Source organism: Lampetra planeri, chromosome 22, assembly GCF_965212315.1.
Source record: "Lampetra planeri chromosome 22, kcLamPlan1.2.h2, whole genome shotgun sequence".
In the NCBI taxonomy this organism is placed as follows: Eukaryota; Metazoa; Chordata; class Hyperoartia; order Petromyzontiformes; family Petromyzontidae; genus Lampetra; species Lampetra planeri.
Window position 1 is genome coordinate 475,748 of NC_136128.1, and position 24,164 is coordinate 499,911.

Below are 24,164 nucleotides of genomic sequence, written 5' to 3' on the forward strand. Positions count from 1 at the left end.
AATGGGTATAAAAGGGCAAGCGCGGGGAGCGCGCGCGAGTTCTCCTCACACGAAGACCGAATCCCGGGCTGAAGAAGATAGGACCCTGGACCAAGCCTTCCAGCTCTTCTAAGAGCTAAGACTCAGTGTTCCAGTGGTCAAGGGGAGAATAGGTCCTGGCAGGCAGGACCCTAGCTCCCCAACCTTCCAGCTCTTCTAAGAGCTAAGGTTCTGCGCGACCAGTGGTCAGGGGACCCACTGAGCCAGCGGTGGGTCAAGCTAGCCTCCCCTAGGTCCCAGCCGGAGGACGCTAGGGTAGCGGGTAGACTGGGAATAGCTCCCGCCAGTTCGGAGGCTGTACCTCCCTAGGCTAGCAGCCAGACCCGTGTATAGGTCCGCCAGGTACGGAGGCTGTACCTCCTTCGGCTACGGGTGAGGGAACCGTATATCCCTCCGTGTGTGTAGGGACTGTGTCGAAAGAATAACAATAAACCAGTGTGTGCCTTAAGGAGTTTATTCATCTGTTATTTACAACACTACATGAGTATAATATTTTTTATGTGAGTCTATGAGTCTCTTTTCAAGTCGTTGGTGACCGGGCTGAGTACCATAAAATCACTGGACTCGAAAAACCCGGTTTGACTCTTTTTGTGAACACAGGCAGTCCTCAACTTACGAACACCCATACTTACGAACCAGCTCTCATTGAATATATATTTAACATTGACTTAAAGCACGAACCCGCACTTGCAAATTGAACCGCGGGACTATTTTGTTAAGCGGAGCGATCCTCCGTGAAATGTAATGAGTCGACCTCGCGCTGGGAGTGAGCGTTTGTGCATGTGTGTGCACGCGCACGCACATATGTGTGTGAGAGTGACCGTATTGGGCATTTAAATACAGTACATTATTATGTTCAAACATACAAACCATCCAACTTACAAACGGGCTTCAGGAGCGAATCACGTTTATAAGTTGAGGACTGCCCGTATTGGGATTGCCCTGCAAATGGAATGCTCAGGCAGCATTCCCCCAGTGCGTAGATAAGCCATACAGGAGTAGGTTTGTAATTACCGAGACACACGATGAGCCGAGGATGACCCCCGCTCTGTGTCTTGAGTGCCGCCGACACATACGGAGTGATGGACGGATGTCTGCCGCGGTTGCAGCGCTTCTGGGTCCAATTAACGGTGATCACTCGCTCAGTCCCGATCGATAGCCGCCATTCCCGGCAAGCCCCGCAGTCCGTAATAAACACTGTCGTGTGACGTCTGCATGCACATTTCTTGCGTCCGTTAATGCCTATCAGTAACCACCTGGGTCTGTACAGGACTCCTTGCGAGAGAATAATCTATAATGTGTACGTTGTGCTTATATTCGTGTACAGGGGAGATATCCAGTCGTTGCTGCTTTATTGATCGTGAACAGAAGTGTTTCTCTGTGACGAGAGGCAAATGGAATCTCGTCAAGTTTGCCCATTTGTCGAAGGTGACCTGATGGCCTCCTCAAACCACTGCCGTCTGACGATCCTGAAAGGCCGCAATCCGCTCAGCACCTGCGCACGGGCCGATTTAATCGCTCTGCCTCCATAATGGACATCCTATTCTTGGTTCTTTCGGTAAAGTCGCGTAGAAGGGAAATAATAAAATAATAAAAATAAAACATGATAAAATGAAATTCTCACGACGTTTCGGCCACAGCGCAAGCAGCCGTCCTCAGGTGAAGAAACAGAGCTGTTGGAAAGACAGAAACAGAGCTGTCTTCACCTGAGGACGGCTGCTTGCGTTGTGGCCGAAACGTCGTGATAATTTCATTTTATTATGTTTTATTTTTATTATTTCCCTTCTACGTGACTTTACCGAAAGAACCAAGAATATGAATCCCTGCAGTCACGAAAGCTTTAAATCGAAATGGACATCCTCTCGGGGGTGTTTCTTGCTTTGGCGATTATTCTTGACCATCTGCCAAAGCCCTGCTCGCTTTTCTTAAACGAGGCACTTGTGTTTTGAGCGGGCTTAAGGGATGTCCAGACCATATTCAGAGACCCCTTGCCACCAGTGAACTGAACCTAGTAGTTACTGGAGTCATATGCAGCGAGACAACCATTTCCAATGTTGCTTCTCACCAAACGGTGGTGGCCGCGCTGCTCGTGGCCGGCAACCCAGCACAGTGCAGGCAGCAGCGAGGGTCAGTGGATCACCGCACAAATGTCGAGGAATTTCCTTCCAGCGGGTAGTCAAAGAGGTGCCATACCCCGGCTAGCTAGGATGAGTCGGCGCAGCAATGTGTGGACTCATTTCCACGTGTTCCTTCGTTATGGGATATAATGTTGTCACCTCTCACATGTGGGTTTTTATCTGGGTGCCCTAGTTTCCTCCAATATCTGTAAACACTCATTCATTGACTGAAAACATCTTAATTCATGGAGGACCGCAGAGCTTAGGAAATTGTTGGCCTTGGCTCACTGCCTGGTTTCTCCCTTCCCGTTTGTCTGGTTCCTTACCAAATGTGAAATGCGTTTTGCTTGAATGGTGCCGCTGGTATGTAAAAACTAAACTGATTGTACACCCCGTGTTACGATATCGCGAACTAGACACGGCCGCAATCCCACAGCAAATACAACAATAACAACCGCCATTCGCCACTAAGTGGTGGTGATGTCACCAAGGCGCTTGTGCCAGGCTATTTGCACGCTGAGGCCACGTGAAGTGTCGAACGCCCGCTGGCAGGAGGTCACGGGGCAGACTAAGGTGCCACGGGTCGACTGACTGAGATGAATGGCCGATGCACCACCTGTGCCCCCTACTGTGCCAACTTGCTGTGCTTGAGCCACCCCGCACTCCGCTCATTGTTGAGAGCGTCGATCCTCTGCCCTCCATTTTTGTTAGAGGGGGATTGCCTCCAACTGCCCAGTAGCGTCCTTCATGAGCCTGCTCCACAGAGGCCGATCTTGACACAGCTGGTACCAGTCATCGGCAAGTCTACTCAGCTCCACATCCTCTTGTATCACATCACTCCATCTCTTCTCTAGCCCATGCCGCGCTCGTTTAGGCCTCCTCTATCTGGCCGAACAAAAGCTGTAGGCATGCGGTGGCTGGGCGTATGGGCGACATGACCCAGCCAACACAGCCTTGCCTGCCGGAGGAGCACACCGATGGGACCCTGTCCAGATCTTTCAAGGATTTTTGAGCTCACACAATCCAGCCTGGTTAAACCCTGGATGGATCGTAGGCAGGCCAGCCTAAATGTTTCCAACCGGCAAAGATGTTCCACTAGGGGGGCCTACGTTTCGCAAGCATAGAGAAGGGACCACGTAGGTTCCACACAGAATTACGCAACCGATAAAAAGATAAAGCCGCTCGACTGATTCGGAGTAAGACCTCTGCTAGTCATGAGCACACTGCCCAGGTATGGGAAACTCTCCAATCTCTCCACAACTGCCACATCACCAATTGGGAGATGTGGGGGTGGAGTGTCTGGTGGAACAAAATACCCAGGCAGGTGCTTAGTTTTGGTGAGGCTGATGGTAAGACCCCACTTCTAAGTAGCACGCTCCAGGTTCATCAGCAGTGCCTCCAACTCCTCCTCTGAGTGAGCAGCAATTACCAGATCATCGGCAAACATAACATGGTTGACCAATAGCGAGCCATCCCTTGATCGCACCCGAGCATCGATCAGCCTCCCATTGTATCTGTACCAGATAGAAATTCCTTTGGTACAGCCATTGAAGGCTTTACGACCTACATGGCTGAAATAGATGTTAAATAATGTTGGAGCCAGAGGACATCCCTGTCGCACCCCAATTTGAACAGGGAATGGCTCCGACTCCCGGCCACGTAGTTTTTACCCGGGCCCGCTCACCATCATGAAGGTTCTTAATCATCGTGAGCAGAGAGTCAGGAACTCCGAAAGCACGAAGAACAACCCAGAGCCCAGGCCTATTGATGGCATCATAGGCCTTGACCAGGTCAATAAAGTAGAGATGTAGGTCTTGTTGGAATTCCCTATACCTCTGCTGTAGCAGACGGACAGAAAATATGGTATCTGTGCAGGACCGCCCTTTCCTGAAACCACAATGGGGCTCCGCAAGCCTTTCCTCAGCTTGCCTGGCAAGGCGATGTTGAAAAATCCTTGCCAGGACCTTTCCTTGCACACTGAGGAGTGAGATGCCCCTGTAGTTGTTAGTCTGTGCGGTCCCCCAGACTGTTATTATGATGTCATGTAGGGTAGTCTGTGCACAAACACCACCCCTCAGCATTTCGCTTAGCAGATCGTCTCTGCCCGGTGTCTTTCCTGGTCTCAGACTCTGGATTGCCTTCAATACTTCCTTAAACACGTGTACACACACACACGGTCGCGATTGGCATTGCAAGCGTGGCGGTGGTGGTAAGAAAGCGTGGACATCAGACGAACAATCAGAATGAAGTCAATCCATTGTGAACGTGTTGAATAAAAGACATTGGCTTTGGCAATAATACTGATGGCACTAAGTACCCCCCCCGCTCCCATTCCACTCAGCGCCTGGGGCTGGGGGCTGAGCAGCCCCATTCAGTGGCCATCTCCTTGCTTTAGGAGGTCCTGGCTGAGTGAGATTTCTCTGCGCGTATTGGCACCGCGTTCGCGAGGATCGCAGGGGGTGTTCGGAGACATCTGTTGGTGATTTGCCAGTGCGGCTTGGGCGCGATCGGTGTGGCACAACACGCACGGTATGTTTAAACATTGCATTGGGGATTTGTTTCTGTATTCACCAAATGGAAATCGTGCCGTGTTTTAAATGCGGTCGTTTAGTAATGTCTCTGATTAATGATATCCGTTATAAATACATTCTCCCTTCAGTGAATACTGTAGTCGCAGGGAACACCGTAGTATCTATCCTGGATATTTTCCCCGCTCGGTAAGTCCTCCTCTGTCAGCGGCGTGACAGTTGTGTGAAAGTGCGAGTGGACGGTACTTGAGTTGGATCCACATCCATCTCGTTCACTCGTGGACGTTTGACCCTCTGCGGTACTTCTCGTTCTCTCGTAAGGTGTTTGAAGAGCGACATCCAATGCACATAGTGCTTGTGGGTTTTGAGAAGCCACCGGATGACGTCTGCAGTCGCCAGATGGATTCCATTGGCACCGAGCGTGCGTGTGACTGGCTGTGTGACGGGCGGCGGATCACGCTTCGCTGCAGTCACTATTAGACTCAGGTAGACTCACACAGCGACCCACAGACGAACATAGAGACCCTCAGACTTGTACAACAACCCATACACCTCCCGTGTGTGTAGCTCGAGCGCAGTGGCTCGTTCAGTGCCGAGTCTGTGAGCTGGGAAGGAGGAAGCCAGCTTCCGCCTCTGTAGACTCTTCGGTGCCGTGCCTTGTTGGGGGAAATTATGCTGAGGGAACGTGGCCCGAGCCAAGCGTGGAGGGGAATGGGGGATGCGAGCTGCGGCCACGTCAGTGTGGCGCATCTTGAGAGCACCGCCGGCCGTACAACCAGACTTGCCCGGCGTCTGCAGACCTCTCCCATGGCCCGTGCAATCATTCACTTGGCTCTGCCAAATGGCAGTTGTCCAGAGGACAATCTAGCAGCCAGTACCCCAATGCCTCTGGAATAGGCTCGTTTGAGTCAATTGAATATGATCTAATCATAATGCTGCAATGTAATTTTCCAAAAAAAAGTTATACATCAAGGAGTTCCCAGCCGTGTGGTTAGGATTCACTCCTCCCTGCTGCTTACCTGGGTTCACTGTCACCGTCACCACCACCCCCACCTTTTGAGGAGAGTGGCAGCTCCCACTACTCTATCCCAAACGAGGGGGGTAATAGGTCCATGATGAGTCACAGGGTGCAGAATGAAATCCCACAAAATTACATGTAAGTTTAGTCCGATAGCCTGTATGTCCTGCTCCTTTATATCATGACTGTGTGTGGGTGAGGGTTGGGACTGTGTGTGTAAGGGTTGAGACTGTGTGGAGGTGACCGTGTGGAGGTTGTGCTGACTGTGAGCCTTTGAGTGACCACGTGTGCCGCTTTGCTTGCTGCCTCTGCAGGCCTTGCTGTGCTGCGCCTCGCACTGCCACTTTGGGGCCTCGTGACTGACTGCCTCCCAATCGACGGCCACCACTGCCGCCCACAGACGTCCGCCACAAGAGTAAGCGCACGTCCTCACCCCACTGTCTCTCTCCCTTGCCGCTGAGTGTTGGAGAGCCAAGCCACACCGGTGTGATGTACTAGTAATGAATTGGCATGTTCTGTTTACTTTAAAAACCTTACTAATTGGTTGTGTCGGGTGGTGGCGGGTTTAATGACACATTTATATATTTATGTGATCTAACCCAAAAAAACCTGTATTATGGGTGATATTGGTCGCGAAAGCCTACGTGTGTAATGGAGTGTTCAGGAACATGACTTATTCACTTAAGTGGAATCAAACGACCTTCACAAATTGCAAGGACGCGCAGCGATACACAGCAATACACAGCGATACACAGCGATACACAGCAACACGTGGTGACACACAGTGACATACATGAATACACTGACACACAAGGGCACACAGGAATACACAGGGACACACAGGGACACAAAGGGACACAATGAAGCTTATTTTCCACATTTATGTTGGCACCCACATCTTGTTGTGAATGAGAATGTAACGGAGCGTTCTCGATTGCTTAGAATCTCAAGATGATCATCTCAAATGCTTCGCGTTGTCGTCAGCACTTGTAGAGGATTAGGGCATGCACTGTGAGCGTTGAGGTTGGCACTTGGCATAGCGCACGTGTGGCTGGCGAAGGCAGCCGGGTGGCTCTGAGGTTGGAGCGTGGAGCTGGCACCGCTGAGACCCTGGGTTCCGAACCAGGTTTTCAGCCACCGCCTGTGATTATACTGGGTCCTCAAGTGCAGTGAGTTGATGGTCTCGGCCCGGTCACCAATTCTGAATAACAACCATCATGTCGGTTTGACGGTCATGCAATGAATGTGACTGGGTCGGCAGGGCGGGCGGGGAAAGTGCTGCCCCCTACTGTGTGGACCAAAGTTCATTTGTTTAGAACTGCTTTTTGTGTTTAGTTTGTGGTCTTTCCCGGTCGCCAACCGATTAGCATGGTTGGCTAGGTACGGTGCGAAAGTAGTTCAACATACATGAATACATACTTGAAGGGATCTCGGAGATAGCTCCGTGTTATCCGCTTCTGTGTGAGACGAGATGCATTGCTCTGCAAAAAGTCCGAGTGACGTGACGGCACAATCCGGGCAAAACTATGGAAAAAGCAAAACTTATAAAAGGTCTGGGGCGGCCCGGAGTGCTTTTGTTTCTTGAGTCCCCATGTCGTAGTGTCATCACACTGTCAAGTGCTCGATTTAGGCTCCGTCGACCTGTGGGGAGGCCTAGGTCAGCCTTTGGACGTCTCCTGTTCCCACTGGCATAATGCACGAGAGAGCGATCGCGCGGCTCACGGCGGTGCTGCCGCGGCCGGGCACACTTTCCACCCACACGCCCTCGCCGGAGGCTCTGCCGATGGCGCACGGTCAGAGAGGACTCTCGCCCACCCCCGCCCTCCCCGTGCTGCCCCCAGCTCGGCTTTCGGGGCCCCCCCGCCGTCGCAGCCATGACACGGCCCTGGCGCGTGACAACACGGGGATCGGTTATGCCGTGCGGCGCTGCTCGACGAGAAGCCTCCGCGGAGCTAACGCCGCTCGGAGAAGGCCGATGATGTGGGGCCGTCGCCTGCCACTTGCCCCGCAGCGCGCTGTGCCACGTGGCAGCAGATGGCATTCAAACAGCACCGTGGTTCACTCCACGTTGTTTATGGTGCCACGCATCATTTGCTGTGCATACCGGCTTCGGAAATGACACGAGTCCTTTTCTTGGCGAGAGCCCCGGTGGCCTCACTGGGGCTCTTGGGGACTATTTTTCAAACAGCGTCTTAAATTGCGATATTTGGCCAGATCGTGAATGGGTGTTGTTTTTGCTGTTGCTGTATGTGGGAATAAACCAGAGAACTGAGAGAAAATTCATACGGGGACCAGGTGCGATCTGTCAAACCTCCACTGGGGGATAAAATAGAAGGATTTCTTCAACCCGCTGACAAGCGTGGTGAAGTATGGTCGAACAATCCCCATGATGAACATGGCATGAAGAAGCCTTCATCCAGTGACAGTTTGAAAATAAATCTTAACATCATCACAACAGAGCACTTGACGGTGACATCGTCCACACGTGCGACGTGCACCTTGTGAAGCATCATTAAGTCTCACGACTCTTTTCCAGAAAGGTTCTGCTGCATTGAGATGTTTGGTCGGTTCCAGTGATGAGAGTTTGGCTTCTCATGGGAGGAGAACGTGGGTGGGGGGGGGTTGAGACCGGAGAACCCAGATAAAACCCCCCATGCATTGGAAGGGGAGACACGCGAAGGTGCGCACAAGAATCCACGGCTGTGCTGCCTTCTCCTGACCACCTCGCAGCCCAACCGCATGGCTCCCGCTGCTCTCGAGCAGGCTCAGCCTGGCTGTTAATGTTAACTCTCAATGTCTTCTATCCGGGGTGGGAGGGGAGTGGATAAACGTCAACCCCCCCCCCCCCCTATTGTGAGTGCCAGCTAAAAGAGCAGTCCCAGAGATTAAAAAAGTAAAGCGAGGAAAATCCCAGCATCCTCCTCTCACCGGATCTCACCCTGCATGCAAGGATCTGTCTGCAGTGCTAGAGTGCGTTTGTGACAAATCTAATTTTGGTATGGCATGGACACTCCTCACATTGAGTTTGTGAGTTCAATTCCTGGCCATAGTAGATTCGTCTTCATCGGAAGGCATCGGGAAAAAATTGTCCTTTGGACGGAATAATTGCTGCCACAGTAATGTGGAGTTTTCATGGATAAGATGAGCGTGGCATTGTCGGTGCTGGTGTCACACTGGCACGCGTTTGGCGGCATCGGAGGCTGATTCTCGTCATGCTCGTGAATCTCGGCCCCTGCATAAGTCATGCTTAATGTAGGCGCAGCTTTCGTGGCCTTCATGCGATGTCTGCGCAGCGTCATCTCTGCATCAATTGCTGTGATAGGCGGGTGTCCACGACGCTCCCCCGCCCACGGTGTGCATTCGCGTTCAGAGATGCTGCGAAGGGATCTGTGCATCAGGTGGATTGATGATCCAGCACTCCGCTCACCACCTCCTTATAATTATTCTATCACTACTACCATGGCTCTTGTTCCGGTGAACTTTACTCCAACCACGTGGAGGACTCAATCTGCCAGACACTCACCGTTTCGTCTCATTCAGCACATGGCATTCTACCACCATGCTGCGGGTCACATCAACACACTCACTCACTAAAATCCACTCATTCATTCATTCAGCCACCCACTCACACACCCACTCACCACACTGCAGGTCACCCCAATTCTCTCTCTCCTTATTCGCTTGCACTGCTCCACTTGGGAATTCCCTCCTCCCATCATCTTATTTGCCCAAGCTCTCACAGTAATAACCTTTCTCAATTTAAGAAACGCTTTACACTATTATTCATTTTGACTTCGATCATGCGTTGTCACTGGCCACTTGATGTTTTGGGCGTTTGTGCTCAACAACCCAACACGCGACGATCCCCCGGCGTGGCACTGCACGTTTCCATATCACGAGATGGGCGTGTGTGCAGAGTACCTGGGTCCTAACGTGAGCCCAGGCTGGCTCAGAACGCGCTGCGGCTGGCTCGGGGTGAGCCCTGTTGCATAATTTACCAAGTTGTGGCAGCACGCTGCCCCATAGTATTTGTAACAGTAGCGGACTGTATTGTTAAATACATTGTTTGTAATAATTAGAATATTATTGGTAATGCTCACAATATTTTGCAGATCATAAAATAATCAAAACTGTGAGTCGTGAAACGCAGGCCCAGAACATCAAGGGGCCAGTAACAAACAGCGCTATCAAGGTTGTAATGGATAAGAGTTTACGTGTTTCAATGAAATGTATTTTGTAAGTGTGGATTGTGCGCTTAAAATACTGCAGAATCACCTATTTGTGAGAGCACCGACCTCCCAACACGCGCTCTGAGTTGCTCTCGCCACCTCTTCACAGCTCTGTTGCTTCTGCCTCTTTCCGTCGGTCACGGCCAATGCGTGAAGTGTTGGCATTTGCTGAAGTCTTTGCACTCGCAAAGCGTCGTGAGTTTCTCTGTGGCAACGTGGAGGCGGCGCTAAAGAGGGGGGGACGTTTTCTCTGAAAGGTCTTACAGAAAATCTCCCAATGCTTCGGAGTGGGGCAGTGGTGCAATGGCACAGTGGCGGTGCAGTGTCGGTGCAGCTGCCCAGTGACACGGTCACGCAGTGGCATGGGGGTGGTGTAGTTGCGGCGTGGTGGTGGAGTTGTATGGTGGCATGGTGGCGGTGTGGCACGATGGCACGGTAGCGTGGTGTCACACGAGAGTGGCAGCCACCGTGAGGTGTCGATGGTCCAATAGTGCGGCATTTCCTCAGCTCATGCTGGGGCTCCCCTCTCCTCGAGTCGCACACGTGTTGTGTGTGTGGTTGTGCGTGTCACGCTGTAGTGGCGCGTGGCGCCGTTGCGAAAGCTGTCGAGGAGGGCGAGTGTGTTGAGCGGTGTCACACGCAGTGCCGGAGTGAAGCTGGAGTGATGCTGCTGTGGGTCCCCGTGCGTGTGTTCCGTGTCGTCACCGTGGGGAGCCCCATGGGGGAGCGCACGCCGCCGCGTGACTTGGGGCTCCCTCGATGCCGGCACGGAAAAATACATTCTGCTGCTCTCCATCCCCGCGTGTGGAAGTCCGCGGCGAACTCCAAACATTGCACTTCCATCCAGCCCTTTTGGTCATCTCTGTATATATAAAAGGGAAATTTGTGATTATGTGTCTGTTCAAAATGTTTAGCATACTTCCCGACATGCAACAAACTTGAAATTTGGCATGTGGGTAGCTTCCAGACTGTACACAATGCAAAAAGTATAAAAATAGACTTTTGTATTTTGGGCAGGGGGGGGGAAATGACCATGAAGTGTGTGGCGTCAACCCGCATACAGGACTGGCGAGAATCGAAAGCTGGTGAGCGTTTGTGGTATCGATTAAACGGGAATAGGCCAATTCTATGGAAATCTCCAACCTTCGATTCCTTTGCGCGATTTAAAGAATCGAATCTTGGCGCGCGAGCGTAAGTTTTTTTTCCACCGCACGTTGGGTTTTATTTTAATTAATGAGGTAATGATCAAAGTTTTATTTTCAATTGTGTATGTTATGTTTTTAAGTTTTTAGAAGTTTAAAATATATTTTTCATCCGGGCAACGCCGGGTACTTCCCGCTAGTTTACAGATAAGCGGATCATGGAAAACAGGAGTTTCAGAGGATAACGAAATGATGTTTATTTCCATCACATGCAGTTGTTGTATTACATCACATTTCGATATTTTGCGAGGTTATTTAATTTTAGTGTGCCTTTCTCCTAATTTTCAAGCTTGTGTGCCGTGCCACGTCGTCATCTTACTTGCGCAGCAGCAACACGTTGCCGTACACTCATTGATATGCTAATTTTCTCTGCCCCCTCCCTCTCTCCGTCCCCGCCCCCCCTCTCTATATTTAAGGGACCGTCACAGAAACGACCCCTCTGTGCCGATATGTGTCCTCTCTCTGTGTGTCCTTGTGATGTCTGTCTGCTTATGTCTGTCTATAGTTTTCTAGTTAGATTTTTATTGCTATTTCTTTTATGCCTGATGATGATTGCTTGTGTTGCAATCGAAACGTCGCTATTATTTTAATTTATTATTTTATTTTTAGACGTGACTTAACCGAAAGAACCAAAGAATAATTCCTGCAGTCACGAAAGCTCCAAATTAAGATAGTTGTCGTTAGGTTTGAGGGACCCAGTTCCATGCTCAACTCTGCAGACAGCAGCGGCCAAAGCCTCTGCATCCTTGGTGCATTCTTCACAAGCAACTTGTTCATGGGAGGAGATACTGTTGCTTAAGTGCTTTAAAAATATGATCGCAGTTGATCCAATGAGATGTCGGCGAGCCCTTAGAATCGCTTGCATAGACAATGTGACCTCTTATGCTAGGGAACGGCTCGCAGAAGCAGATACCGTTGAGCAGTACTTTATTTTGCGTTGCGTTTTGTCAGTTTGGTTATTCAGGTCACTTTTGCAGATGAGACTCCTATCCTGGTCTCGAATTTTCACCCAGTTAGGAAAACAAATTTTACTTGACCTAGCCCGGAAGGAGTAGACTGGAGAATATACGCAGGTTAGCAACGTCATCCACACTATGAAGGAAAGTGAGTGGGCCCTGGGCAGGACACAGCTAAAGCCGACAATGGCCGAAGATCAAGAATAATAATAATGGAGTGGCAGCCCATGTATGGAACGCATCCAAAAGGATGCCGACAGAGGAGATGGAGTGACAAAATAAGTTTGTACCGCAGGTGCTGGATGGACTGTTGCATTGCAGAATTGTGAGACATGGGAGCTGCTTTGGGAGGCATAATCCAGCAGTGGATTGACTTTGTCCTTCGCTCTTCGGGAATGTTGCGGTGAGAGCTGCGCCGGACGCTGCGTGTGGCTGCGAGCCACGGTAGTCTCCGGACATGGCCCTCGCTCTCGCACGGCCCATCCCGTCACAGCTGTTGATCACACGGGGTCTCTAGGGATGCGTAGCCTGCGGACAAGTGGTTCCGTCCACGTTGCGCAGAGCAACACCGTCTCACAGGCACGGCTTTCCATGCATGATGGCACCTTTCGTAAACCACGACCCTAAAAACAAATTAGAGTGATTTCTTCACAAATTTGTATTGAGGCTCATTGGGGCAGTGCTGGGATGGCGTGGGCACGATACCTGAAGCAGGAAGGAGCCCGGATTGTGAATGACTATTCACTCTCAATGTCAATGGTTTTACCAGCTGATTTTGCATAAGCCGGCCCATTCCAAAATTGGAAATTCATCAGGGACGGATTCTACTTTTGCTTGCCCAGACTCTGGATAAGGCTGCACCAGTGTAATGGGTTGGATTGGCCAAGGCTTGGGTGGAGCATGAAGTGGGAGTCACGATGCGGCTGGCTGGCCAGGCCCTCCGAGCCCGCCAACCACTTTGAGATCCTTCACCGGCCGCCCACCTCGTGGGCAGTGCAGCAGCAGACAGGTGTGTAACACACGGTCGTTGTAATTGTCTCATGACGTACAATACACACGTCAATGGCGAAAGTGTAGTTTGGTGGTTATCTTTTCATCAACTACATATAGACCACGGACAGGTACTGTGCCAGTAATCATGGTGGCTGATTCCTGGATTGGAATCGCTATGGCTACCACCATCATCACCTAGACCCAGACCTTCACAAACTCAATTGAGCCTACATTATTGTTTTGTCGAGCATAAATAAAGTATGTGTACAATGGTCCAAATACAGTACATGTACAATTGTGCAAATACTGTATGTGCAAAATTGAAACCGGAAGTAAACAGCCTCCTTGGAGTACTTCTAGGCCCGCGGGCGGTGGTGTCCACGCTGCGGCACGTGTCTGTCTGTAGTCCACCATTGTTTAGGCAGCGAGTATTGGTGGATCACTGGGTTGTAAAACCCATTTTTGCAGTGGTCCGACAAGAGAGGATGTGACTCACTGATACACATGGAGATACAGATGAATGAGAGGAGGAGGCAAACGGTAGATGAGAGTCCAAGCGACAACACTCGCACATCAGTGGTCACACGTTGCAGGCATTATGACCGCCGTGTGATGTCGCGGCACCACGAGATGGGGTGTGCGCTGGAGAACTCTCACCACGGCTAATAATCGCAATTCATCCGAGGGTTGTAGATGATCTGTAAACCGGAATTTAAACAAACTGTTCTTAACAATCTAGAGTCATCGCACCTCCGATTGGCATGGCTGGCTACGTACGCTGCGAAAGAAGTTCAACATACGTACATTTAGCTCACTTAAGACCCCTAAATTGGGATTTGACGCTTCTTGCCCATATATGCAGAACTCTTATTTATCTAATTGGATGCCTTCCAAAGTGCATTAGTGTGTGGGGTGATGGTGTGAGTGGTTGCACAGTAGAATTGAAGAGCAGACTCGTGGGACATTTGCATCTCAAGGTTTCTTAATCACAATCTTATTATTCTGCTTGTTTTCTCAGGAAAGCATCTCTGAGTCTCAAAACTCCTTTTCAGGAGGGACCTGCCAAGTTTGCGCAGTAGAGAGGACAATGTTGCTGCTGTGCGTAATCCCAATTGAGTAATTGGCAGTGTAATTTTTGAGCTTTGGAATGTTTGGTCAATGCCAATTGCATTTGTATGGTTTCTTAGCTATGGGAGGAAGCTGCAGGAGACACATGCAGTACAGTGGGAAAACATACAAACTCCACGTAGAAAAGCACCCAAGTTGAGACTCCAACGCAGGACCGCCTTGCTGTGAGACACGAGTGTTTACCACTGCATTACCCTGCCAGCCCTCTGTAAAGCTCGTTTTAGTCAGTGCATTACAATAATTTGTACACAATCGTAGCGAAGAGAGAGAGAGATAGCTACGGAATGTTGCACGAGCATGAACGAGCCATTACGAGTTCTCGCGTGAGCCGTCGTGATCTGGCGGCTGTTCAAGCACTGGGAGACGAGTTTTCTCATGAGCATCCCCCCCACTCAGAGAGCCCCCTGTCCTCAATCGACCCTCAGTGCACGCACCCCCCCCCTGCTCTTCACATGTCAACAGCGCCCGGCCGCGGCAATGCCGGTGGATTGCTATTGACTGGAGTTACATGTGCACATGGCTCTCTCAGTTTGGCTACTATGTGAGTTTCGTAGCCATGGTTATCATTGAGCGGCAGGGTGGAACAAGGTATTGCTTGTGCCTCACAGCAGAGGAAGGCTGGGTTATATTCCTGACTGCAGGTTATTTGTGGTTTCCTCCCATCTGGCGTTGGCCAAACATTCCCAATACTGAAAAAAATTACTCAATTGAAATAACTCGCACAAGAACTGACAATAACATTGCCCCCCCTGCCCTCTCCTGAAAATGAGCCTTGAGATTCAGTGAGGCTGTCTTGGTTTAACGAGTGTAGTAGTGTAGTGACTTTGTTGGTGTCACTATGGTGCTTAGCGCCAGCTACTGTCGCAGGAGTGCAGACACGTCGGGAGTCCTCTCTGCCACCAGACCATTGGTTGACATGGAAGCTGGCCATAGGGGGCATGGTTCTGGTGAGGGGTGGAGGAGAGCAAATGAGGACGTGCTACTCCGTGTGAACCCGAAAGGGCACGTGACCGAGACAGGGTAGCGAGGGGGCCGAAGGGGACTTGAGGGACACGTGACGTGGAGCCGAGAGCCTTCTGGCAAGATCCAGAAGGGGGCGTGGCCGAAGGCGGGGCGAGGCCGCGCTTGGGGTGGATAAAGGGGAAGCCCCGAGAGCAATCGGGGCTCGTCTGTGGAATCAACCCTGGGTGCTACGTCTTCGGTCTTCGCTCGGCATCGTGGGTCAGGCAGCGTGTGTGCTGGCTGACTCGTTCGTGTAGTTAACCCGCTGCTCACATAGTTAACCGTGTAGCTATCACCTAGCAGTAGAACCAGTGTACGTTTAGTTAGTTACCCTGTTGGGGAGTTGTAAGAAACGTGTTGCCTCCAAGTTCGAGTGTGTGTCTCCATGGTCAACACTGCTGTAATAATAATACAATCCGTAATTGTTGTTGGCAGCCAGGAGGTTGGTTGCAGCAGTTCCATGAGATTGGAATGTGACCTGGGGCTGCAGCCATCCCTGATGAAAATCCAGCCCCTCTCACGAGAGAGGCCGCGGGCCTGCAGGGACGGGCCTAAAATAACATGGCTGCCTCGGTGGCTTAATTAATGTTCACGACAAAAATACATTCTAATTGTGTTATTCACACGTAATGTATTACCCTTGACTTTGAGATGTGTTGTATAAGCACACAAATCCTCGTGGTAAATTTAGCCAGTCTTTTGGCAGCATGTTGTCTTTGTTAATGTGCTGTTGGTGGCACTTTTTGAATTTTATTTTGGGCAAACAGCCATCTGAGCAGCAGCGACTCTCATCACCTGCAATAGCGGCTTTCGCTTTTTGTTTTGTGTGCACAAAAGGCGCATTCCTCTTTTGCTGCTTACAGTGTCCGTATGTCACTAGCAATAGCCTCAGCATTTACAGCCTTGATCCGGTGGTGGACAATCCTCATTTCTGCGTTGGAGGGGTGCGTCTCAGAATCAGAATATTTCTTTATAATGAAGAAATCCGATGGGCAATAAAGCTCTCTTTCACAGATTCCAGTAGGGGCGGGTAAAAACATTACAACAACAAACAATACAAAAACACGATAGTAGTACAAGGTACAAGAAAGGTAAACAAATCACCCAAACACATACAAATAAAACTAAACCATTCCCATCCTACCAGGCAAAAAGCTCACTGAGGTATATGTAGGACAATCAGTACTGACTTTCCCACAAAGTGGTGCTGCTAATTTTATCGACCCCTTGAGGGATGATGGGCCGAGTCAACCCCGTCCAGGATGTTGAACTCGCGACCTTCCGCTAAGCCAGCCGGTCGGATCTTAGGGGCAGTCGAACGTTATTTAAAAAAAATGGCGAAATGTTTGCTGTCGTTTCATGCTTCAATGGTTAAATCATTAAAACGGCCAAGGGGCCCCAGCGCAGTTGGCGCTGGCTGCGGGATGTTTGCGAATGTTGTTTTTGTGCGTTTTGGCTGTGCGGTGGAAGAAGGCGGGTGGCGGTGGGGGTGGCTCCGTTTATGGTGGGAGGAGGCGGTGGTGCCCTGGTGGCGTTTTTCGCCGTGATAAGCGGGCGGGCACGGCTCGCTCTGTATCGTTGCATCGCGCGTCCTATCTGCTGCCAGCGAGGTCCAGCGCTGCAGCCCTATAACCACAAACACATGGCCCCCTTTTTTAGGTTTAATTTGGTTTCATTTGACTTAAAATAACACATGTTTGCAACTGGCACCGGCGGTTTTATTACACCAAACCACAAATATGCGCGACGAGAAGACAAATATTGCCTTTGTAAGGAATGCAGAAAAATTAAGCGTACAGGGCGAACAAAAACCACCCCAAGGTTTCTTCCACAGCATTTCCAGCTCCCACGCAAGCCCCTCGCCAACATCGAAGTCCCCTTTATTGTGCCACAGTTCCAACCCCCCCCCCCGTCGTCCCAATTCCCTTGTATATATAAAAAAGATCCAGTTAAAGCTTGCGGTAAGATTTTCCATTGAGTGTCGGTGAGAGCGGGAGGAAGTATGCGGCCGTGGAATGGGCAGTGAGGCCTGGCGTTTGTCCAGGCAGTTTCCACTCGTCTGGCCGCCGGGAGAGGGGGAAGGGGGAGCAGCGCCGGCACATGTGCGCACGCACGCAACGTGCGCCCTCCGCCGCCGGGAGCACGGCGCGTCGTCGATACTGGGGGGGCGGGGGCACGCATCCCCGCGGTGCTCACAACCGCTCGCCCGCCCTCGTGTGGGACCTCTCACTCCACACGCCCCGCCCTGTCGTCGCTCCAATACTAGATAAGCTGCCTCACCACAATGGGCGGGTCTTGGGTCTCATTTGACCATACTTCCCGACCCTGGTCAGTGAAGGTAGGGAGGGGAAAGTACAGCACATCAGTGGGTTTTTTTCTGCCCTGCCCTCTGCTGGCCACGTGTGATCCCGCGGCCTACAACGCCTGTCGTGCGTGGCGGTTGTCCAGGCAAGCACGATCCAGGCTCACGCCTTCTTAGTATTCTGACTGATAGGGGTCTTCGGCTCATTCCTAAAACATGGGATGAATTGGCAACTGTGAGTGATTGAAGAGCCATTTATTTGCTGCAACAGATGACGACACTTGTCTGTGCTTGCAAAGACGGAGAACCCATCGGCATGACCGACTCTCATTCCAACCTAATCCAGCTTTTCCTGCATGTCAGTGGCGCTCTCCACATTTGGTTCTCTCTTGCGATTTAAACCGATTATTATTCAGAAATCATTTTAGGGCCTGTATTTATGTTGACCTTCTTTTGCACTGTATGTAGCCAACAGTGCTAATCGGAGGTGCAGCGGAAGGACAACACAAAAATATTTTTTAAAATATATTTTTAAAAATATTGATTTAAAAGTGCATAGCTCCAGTGGCTTTCTAAAATCGGAAGGAAGAGCGTTCCTTACGGTCGCAGGAGCACGTCTGAAAGCGCCACGCGATGAAAAATGTTCAAAACTCTAGCTGCCACTCTCAACGTGGGTGCTCACATGGGCGGAGAGGTCAAGGTGCAGGATTTGTTCCCAGATCGCTTGGCTTCCCATGTAGCCTCGTGAACTCAAAACGACTTGAGATCCAGATCCGAATTTTGTGTTCGCACGAGCAAAGTGGGAATTCCACAAAGCAGAGGTCATCCAAACGAAGAGAGCACTGCCAGTTGATACGGAGGGCACGCCTTGTTTGATTTGTTTATCTTTGTTTGCCCAGGAAGGCCTCATTGAGTCTCAAGCCTGTTTTTCGAAGAGGGTCCTGCCAAGTTTTGCAGTTAGGGGGCAATGTTGCTGTAATGCCAATTGAATAATTTGTAAGCAATGTACATTTCAGCATTGGCATGTGGTTTGGCCAATACCAGTTGCATTGTTTTTTAGCTTTGGGAGGAAACTAGAGAATCTAGAGGAACAGGGGGTTCACGTTTACGGTGACTTTCAGACCGCAGTCCACTCACTGGCATTGACTATATATATTTTATTCTCCGCAGGGAATGGATTCTTTGCTCCGCTGCAAGTCTCCTACCACCACTCTCCCATTGACATATTTCGTTGCTTCCTCTTAGTACCTTTCACGCGACGGTCAATGTTAGAGTGTATAGCAGATTGTATAATAATAAATAGCATAAAAGTGTAATGTTAGTAGGGTGGGTAGAATCATACATAGTGTAATATTACAATGTATAGTCTAAGGTATAGGGTGGTGTATAGTAATGCAGTATATAATTTAATGTTGGGTTTGTCTATGGCAGTATATAGTACGGGGTAGACCCGTGTGTTGTAAGAGAAAAAAGTTTAGCTGGAGGCATATTATATTTTTGCGACATAGAATTATAATGTATGACTTACTGTTAGTAGCTCAGCTTATTGGAGAGTATATTTAGTATCTTCTTGGTTCTTTCGGTAAAGTCACGTAGAATGGAGGTAATAAAATAATAAAAATAAACATAATAAAATAATTATCACGACGTTTCGGCCACAACGCAAGCAGCCGTCCTCAGGTGAAGACCAGGTCTGTCCGGGAGACAGCGTCTGAATGAAACACCACCACGCTTGGAGCGTATATTTAAGCTGGGTTTGAAGGGGGGAAGGGCGCCTTGATAAAATAATTTGCATATCAAGAGGAAATTTGCATATTTATGGGAAATGCAGGTATGTGATTAGTACTACTTTTGAAATGCATAGGAGGTGGGCGGGGAGGTTTCAAAGTCATATTATGCCCGTGCATTATGCAGGATTAGCAGCATCAAAGGGAGGGGATATAGGGGTAGCATTAATAAAGGGAAGGAATGTTAATAGTATGTAGCTGCAGTGACTAAACAACCACGTAAAAAACGAAAGTATAAACTACATAGTATCATCAGTATACTAAATATACTCTCCAATAAGCTGAGCTACTAACAGTAAGTAATACATTACAATTCTATGTCGCAAAAAATATAATATGCTTCCAGCTAAACTTTTTTTCCTTACATCACACGGGTCTATCCCGTACTATATGCTGCCATAGACAAACCCAACATTAAATGATATACTGTATTACTATACACCACCCTATACCTTAGAATAATACATAGTGTAATATTACACTATGTTTATTCTATCCACCCTACTGTATATCACACTGCTGTATATTCACTATACAATTACGATACTATATATTGCCTTATACATTGTATTAAACATTAAATTTTATACTATTTATTATTATACAATCTGCTATACACTATACCATTGACCGTCGAGTGAAAGATACTAAGAGGAAGCAACGAAATATGTCAATGGAAGAGTGGTAGTAGGAGACTTGCAGCGGAGCAAAGAATCCATTCCCTGCGGAGAATACAAGATATATAGTCATGCCAGTGAATGGACTGCGGTCTGAAAGTCACCGTAAACGTGAACACAATCAGTTAAGATCCGAAATGGTTTAGTATATTGATGATACTGATGTAGTTTATATTTTAGTTTTTTACATGGTGGTTTAGCTGCTGCAGCCCCTTACTATTAAAAAATTCCTTCCCTCTATTACTGCTAACCCTACTCCCTCCCTTTGATGCTGCTAATCCTGCATACTGCATAATGCACGGGCATAATATGACTTTGAACCCCCCTCCCACCTCCTACGAATTCCACAAGTAGTGACTAATCCCATATCTGCATTTCCCATAAATATGCTAAATTCTTCTTGATATGCAAATTCCCTTGTCAAGGCACCCCTTCCCCCTCCAACCCAGCTTAAATATACGCTGCCAAGCCTGGTGGTGCCCATTCAGACGCTGTCTTTCCGACAGACCTGTTCTTCACCTGAGGACGGCTGCTTGCGTTGTGACCGAAACGTCATGATAATTATTTAATAATGTTTTATTTTTATTATTTTATTATTTCCCTTCTACTTGACTTTACCGAAAGAACCAAGAAGATTTAGCGAAAGAACCAAGAATATGAATCCCTGCTGTCACGAAAGCTTTAAATCTAAATTCAAACATTAATTATTTTTAGATGTCGTCACCAATATGAATACAACGCGGTTCGTGTCGCGTGTGAACCCAGCAGACACCGTGGGTATGTTTATTTTACAGAAATCGAGGGAGTCGGTCACAGGAAAATAACATGAAAGTTAAATTTTTTTGACATTTTAACGAAGGTGATCCGCCCGGCCACACCAGTCACACGTGCGTGTGTCCAGCAATGCTACATAAATCCGCTGCTGGATGAGGGCCTCCCTACGTCGGGTGGGTTGTGGGGGTTATCTAGCCATACTTTACCACGCTGGTCAGTGTGGGGTAGGGGATCCAGAACCGGTGCTGATATCGCTCGCCATGATGTTGTGCCATTGCTGGGAATCAAAACCCTGGTCGCCAAGTGGGTAGTGCGTTGTGATAACTGCTGCGCCACCGCTCCGTATCATGGTGTGGTATCGGGCCATCCACAGAGCGGTGCGACGAGAGGGGTGGTGGGCCACGTGACTCCATGCTGGATAACTCATGTGGCAGAGGCGGCGAGCAGGGTCCCTTGCCTGTCGAGCCCTCGGAGGCATGCGCCATCTCGTTTGTTTGAGCATAGGGGGATCCCGTGGCAGTGTTTTCCACATTGGTATGGGTCCCCGTGGCCCGGTGTCATGGCCACTTGTGAATAATTAATTGTGATTATTAAATGAGCAGCGCTTTGTTCCTTTGTGAAGCCGATGGAAGGCTGTGCGCCTCCTGCGCCGAGTGGTGGGGAGGCATCCGCCAAGAGCCGGGTGTGTGCCGCTCTGCCCCGCGTATGGCAGCCCTCTATCTGGCCGAACAAAAGGTGCTCATCTCATGCTTGCAGCCCTGAGCCAGTGGTGGGAATTCCGCATTCCCATTACAGGGGCGAGACAAGTGCAGCAAAGTGTACATGCGCACTCCGCGCCGGTGCTGATGCATCGTGATAGACCAAATGGTGGCTGTACGTCGTGTTGTGCTTTACGCACTTTTGACCAAATCACCTGGGAATGCCCCTGATCTCGCCAGACCTCGGAAGCTAAGCAGCCTGAAGCCCGGATAGAGCTGAGGTGTGTGACTACTGCTTGGGTCAGTTATGTCACAGGAGGCTGCGGGTGAAATGCAGCGGGCAGCAGAGGGCAGTGCTGAAAAATCCTTGTTTATACTGCACTTCGTAGCTGGCACATCTATGCCAACCACCTTCAACCCGCAATGATCAGCTTGGTGAAGCATGGGCAAGGACTCCTATAATTCACACGACATTGGAAGGCCATCTTAGAGCAGTGGATTGACAGCACAGTAATGCCAAGTGTGTACCCAGGGAAACCTCACTGCATCTCAAGACTCTCATTAGGGCCTCCTATGGAATGTTTGGCCAATCCTATACAGACAAGGGGATAACACTTAAATCTCCAAATTCAGAATGAATAAATTCAGTCCAAATGTGCACCGAACTTTTGGCTGCACTGCCATCTTCTGGCCAACTTACAGGCTGAAGCCTGGCGTCTGTTGCACCTGATATATCCTGGTCGTCACCCTTCCAAGCACTGACTAGGCCTTGCCCTCCTGAACGACTGAGCTCTGATGAGATCTGCCACATTCACGGCGAGATCCTCGCAGCGAAGTCAGAACCAACGAGCGGCCACATGGGGTGTCAGAGAGTTAGATCGAAGGGCTCCTCTGTGTTTGTGTGTGAGTGTTAGAGTAACAGTAATAATGAGTACATTCGGTATTCATGCTATCGCCCTTTTAGCACAGGGCTGAGGAAGACGCCGCTGTCTTTTACAGACACAGTCTGCAGTAGTTTTAGATTGTATTTAATTCAGCAGGAAGGGCCCAGTGAGCTGCTTGGCTCTTGTTTCACGAGCGTCCAATCACGGTACAGATGTTGTAGAGTACAGATCGTAGTTACAGTCGTTGCTACATACGTTGCGATACAAGCAGCAAGTGTCGGAATGTGCTTCACGTGTTACAGCAATAGGTAACTGGTCGAAAGCCCAATTGACTGATTTGTGGCTATTTTTTTTTAACCTTGCAAATTTTGATTGTGTAGCTGGCACACAACGGCCTACTCGTGGCGAATGACGCCAGGGGACTTTTAACGTGGACTGTGATACAGGCGCAGTCGGGTCGTATCATCACTGCCGTGCGGTGTGACCCTGGGCCTTTGTGCCGTTCGTCTTGCCGTGAGTGCGCTCACGTGCCCTTGCTGCTTGTCGTCTTGAATAGCATTTGGCCAGTAGATAGATCGTGGCTGATGATTATCCTTTCACCAGGATGTGTTTTGGCGATTGGCACAAACGACAGTACCGGTCGACGACTAAATCACCCGGCATGCGTCCGATCTCATCAGAACCCGGGAGCTAAGCAGGGTTGAGGCCGGATATTGCATGGACGCGCAATCACCGTCCGTAAAGCAGGGGTTGTCGACTGCTGCAGGGCTACGTTGTCAGCAGAGGGCAGTACAGATACGTAATCTTTTGCGTTACAGTCTGCTCCAACGTCTGCGCTCCCTGCCTGCACCAATATCTACTGACCGGCTTGTTAAAGTTTGGTCAGAATAACCCCCCAGGACCCACGTGGCATAGGTCCTCTTTTAGCAGCACATGTGCTCGAGCAGTGGCAGTGGTGGAATTCACACTGCCTTACAGAGTAGCTATTGGCATGTGAATTGCCACATGGCAGCCCTGTTTTAGGCTGGCTTTTTGGCTAACAGCAACAACAGCAGTCTGTGCAGCAGAGATCATTATGCCGCTTACATTGCCCAATAGCAGCAGTCAGAGTTTTCATTGCCAGTGTCTCTTCAGCTAATGTTTAGAACTGCCACTCATTCACGAGTCGCACCGTTTCAGTTATCGACATAATAATTGTGTGATGCCGTCTTTCGGAGCTGTACTCGGACACAAGCTGGCGCACTGCTTGCTGTGAGAACTGTGAATGAAACATTTTTCGTCCCATGAAATTACGATGGTAACACAACAGGGATATAATCTTAAGGGAAATTATAAGGGGGTCATTAAAAAGTAATGGTACGGATGTTGTGATTGATGCTCTGCAGTAATTCAGTTTGTAACACATCAACAATCACGTCGTCTGCAGCCGACACCTGGATAATTACAATATATTAGGGTGATGACGATGATGGCGAAGACTGTGACCTCCAGGCTGTAGTCAACACAGTGCTCTATCGGTTTTGGGTGGTTCTTTGACCATTCTTTACCGTGACGGTTTGTATGGATGGGGGGCAAGGCCCAGGCTTGGTTCAGGCATCACTTGCCACAGACGTTAACCGAGGCTGGGATATTGAAGTCGGGTTCCCGAAATGATGAAAAGTAAGAATATTTTTTACCCATTTTGGCAATGAAACAAGTGTTAAGGTGTTCAAACACCAAATTGATACCTTTTTCAAGGGATCAAGTCTGCATTAACCACACGTACTTGTGGCAAAACATGCAAACATATGCTGTGATAATATAAGCATTGTCTTTGAAACTGATTTGCCA

At 49.5% G+C, this 24,164-nt stretch overlaps 1 protein-coding gene across 3 annotated transcripts in view; it reads left to right on the forward strand.

The window, feature by feature from the left end:
• The window catches only part of HIVEP2 (HIVEP zinc finger 2), a 165,050-nt gene that overhangs the window by 64,169 nt on the left and 76,717 nt on the right, over positions 1–24,164 (forward strand). For 2 of the 3 annotated variants that reach the window (XM_078604203.1, XM_078604205.1), the window contains exon 2: positions 6,017–6,117. The exons of the other annotated variant lie outside the window; for it this stretch is intronic. The gene's annotated coding sequence lies outside the window, so the exon portion shown is untranslated. The remainder of the gene's footprint in view (positions 1–6,016; positions 6,118–24,164) is intronic. 3 annotated transcript variants of the gene reach the window in all.